Below are 3,821 nucleotides of genomic sequence, written 5' to 3' on the forward strand. Positions count from 1 at the left end.
CAATAATGATACATTGCGACTAAAGTAGTTTATCCCAGGAATGCAATATAATTTACCAAATTCACACTCATACGCACACACACACACAAATTCATCTCAATACATGCAGGGAAAACATTTGAGAATTCTTATATTTATTCCCAATGAAAACTTTCAGCAAAATATAAATGGAAAGGCATTTCCTCAATCTGACAAAGACCATATATAAAAATGTACAGCTAAACTCATAAGTGATCATAAAAGATTAAATGCTTCTCACCTAGATTCCAAACAAGGCAAAAAATGTCCATGTTCATCTCTTTCATTCAATATTGTATTAAGGCTATAAAAAGAAACAAAAAACATAGATCATAGAAGAAAGAAAACTCTTGATTGTAGACATCATAATCATCTATGTAGAAAATCCTTAAGAAGCTGTAATAAAAGCTACTATAAGTAGGAAGTGAATTATCCTTATCGAAGAATACAAGGTTAACATAGAGAAAGTAGGAAAATACTAGCCACAAAAAAGAATCAAAATTTAGAAATCTATATCTGTTTTACTAGCGTTGAAAATATGAAATACTTAGGAATAAATTTGAAAAAAGATGTTAAAACCTATACACTGATAAGGACAATACATTGCTGAGAGAAATTAAGGAAGATCTAAATAATCAAAGATATAGCATATTCATGGTTCATAAGATTCAATATTGTTAAGATGTCAATTTCCCCCCAAAGATTTGATACAATCTCAATTAAAAAAAAACCAATAAATTTTTTTTAGAAATTGAAAAGCTGATTATAAAATGTATATGAAAATGAAAAGAATCTAAAACAGTCAAAACAAGTTTGAAAAGAATAAAGTTGGAACACTTATACTATTTGATTTCAAGATTTATAAAGCTACAGTAATCAAAGTGGTATGGTATTGGTATAAAGATAGATAATCAAAGAGAGAATTTGGAATTAGAACTATACATATATGGTCAATTAATTACTCATAACTAGAGAAATAGTGCAAATCAATAGGGAAAGGACAATCTTCAACAAATGATGCTGAAACAATTGGATAGAGCTGCAGGTGACAAAATAAACCACACTATACATTTCCCATATACCTTACCTCACACTGTATACAAAAATTAACTCAAAATGGATCATAGACTTAAATGTAAGATATAACACTTTACAATTTCTAGAAGAAAACAGAAGAAAATCTTTATGACCTTCACTTTACAATTTCTAGAAGAAAATTTTTAGAAGAAAACAGAAGAAAATCTTTATGACCTTGGGTTTGGCAAAGATTCCTTAAATAAGACACGAAAAGCATGAAAGAAAAAAATCTATTGTATTTATTATCTACTGTTTTGTAAGAAATTACTTCAAATCTTTGTGGCTTAACATTATAGCCATTATAACCTTTGTGGGTCAGGAATCTGGACATGACTTAGCTGGACCCTCTGCTTTAGAGTGTCTCGCAAGGCTACAATCAAGTTGTTACTGAGGCTGTGGTCTCATCTAAAGTCTCTGCTGGGATCTACTTTCAAGCTTACTCATGTGACTGTTGGCAGGATTCAGTTTCTCAAGTGTTGTTGAGAGGGCCTTAGTTCCTTGCTGACTACGGGCCAGAAGCCATCCTTGGTTTTGCCATGTGGGCCTTACAATAGGGCAGCTCACAATGGGGCTTGTTTCATTAGAAGAAGTATGAAAGAAGAGTCAGAGAGAGGCTATAAGAAGGAAGTCACAGACTTTTGCAGTGTAATCTTAGAAGTGACATTACATCACTTTTGCCACAAATGTTTCATTAGATATCAAATCACTAGGTCCGGTTCACACTCAAGGGGAGGAGTTTATGCAAAGATGCAAAGGCCAGAAGGTGGGCATCATTGAACGCCATTTCAGAAGCTGCTTACCACAAATAACAAATTGGACTTCATAAAAATTAAAAACTTTTGCTCTTCAAAAGATTGTGTTACTATTGGCTTTCCTGGGTCTCCAGCTTGCCGATGGCAGATTGTGGGACTTGTTGGCCTCTGTAATCATACAAGGAAAACAAATCAAATGGATAAAACTCAAGAAATATTAAGGATAGATAGTCAATGCATCGCTAACCTATGAGACATATTAAACAAAGATAAAATAAATGAACATTTGATTCGGAGTGCATGGCTGAGTGAGAGACGTCCCCAGATCCCTCCCCTTGAAACAACAATAAACTGAACATCTAAAACTCAACAAAAACACCCAAACTGCACACCAGCATGTCTGAGTGTGGGATCTGCACATAAGAGATACCACAAGTCAGAACCCCAGGTGTCGGATGGTAGACTGGGAGAAACAAAGAAGCTACCTCTCCTGCCAGAGCTCCCTGTGGGAGGAGGGGGTGGGGAGAAGGTGCAGTGAGTTCCCTGAACAGCCTTGCCTGGGGTAGATGTGAGCTCCATGTGGTCTGCGGCAGGGCCTAGTCATCAGGGCAGAAAGCAGAGAAGTGGGGAGGGCAGAGAAGTGAGGACAGCAGAGAAACAACGGTTGATTTCTACCAGCCGTAGGTGTAAAACCGAGGCTGAGCTGCAGCTCCCAAACCCCAACCCAGATAGCCCCTTCCCCCATATCTTCTGAGACCGAACATCACAGAGCCCCAAGGGAATCTGTGCAAACGCTACCGAAACTGTCACTGACACTGACAGGGATTGAGACTGAGGGTACTGAGCGTGATTAAACATCTATAAGAAAAAAAGGCATTATTAAGGCTTTATATAAAGCAGGGATCCAAGAGGCTTAGACACCACCTACTGGAAACCAAAAGAAAAGTGCCTTCTTCGTGACAGGCTAAAGAGAGATCTTTATATAATAAATCTGGGAAAAAAAACAATGCACTTCCATTAATGCCCAGACAGAGAAACAGTCCATTAAACACCATGAACAACCAAGGTGATAAGGCATCTCAGAAAGAAAGAGAAAAATCTCCAGAGATAAGCTTACAGACATAGAAATATGTGACTTAAATGACGGAGAATTCAAAATGGTACTTCTGAAAAAACTCAATGAGTTCCGAAATGAATCATATCAACAAAATTTCAGGAACTGAAAACACAACTAGATGAGCGGAACAAGGAGACGGAAACTCTCAAGAAGAACAGAAGAGATCTTATGGAGATGAAAAAACACACTGCAAGAGTTGAAAAATGAAATAGCAAGCTTGGGAAATACCAAATGAAGGAAAAGATCAATGATATCAGAGACAGAAATCTAGAAATAAATGAGAAGGAAGAAGAGAGAAACCGAAGAATGAAAAATAATGAAAGAGAAATACAACAACTAGCTGATATTATCAGGAGAGGAAACATGAGAATAATGGGCATTATTGAAGGTGAGGAAAAGGAGCAGGGACTAGAAAGCATTTTCAGACAAATAGTTGACGAGAATTTCCCAAATCTAAGGAATGAGCTGGAGCTTGGAATTCAAGAAGTCAACAGAATATCCAATTATCTCAACCCCAAAAGCCCTTCACCAAGACACATTGTATTAAAATTACCAACAATCAATGACAAAAATAGAATTATTAGGGCAGCCAGGGAGAAGAAAACAGTAACTTATAAGGGAAAACCCATTAGATTATCATCGGACTTCTCAGCACAGACCTTACAAGCCAGAAAGGAATGGAATCAAATATTTAAACTATTAAGTGAAAGGAACTACCAGCCTAGAATAATGTATCCAGCTAAGCTCTCCTTTAGATATGAAGCAGAAATTAAGACCTTTTCAGACATATAAAAATTGAGGGAATTCTTCACTACAAGGCCTGCACTACAGGAAATACTGAAAGGGGTCAGTTCACC

Source organism: Pteropus alecto, unplaced genomic scaffold (assembly GCF_000325575.1).
Source record: "Pteropus alecto unplaced genomic scaffold, ASM32557v1 scaffold25, whole genome shotgun sequence".
NCBI classification, from domain to species: domain Eukaryota; kingdom Metazoa; phylum Chordata; class Mammalia; order Chiroptera; family Pteropodidae; genus Pteropus; species Pteropus alecto.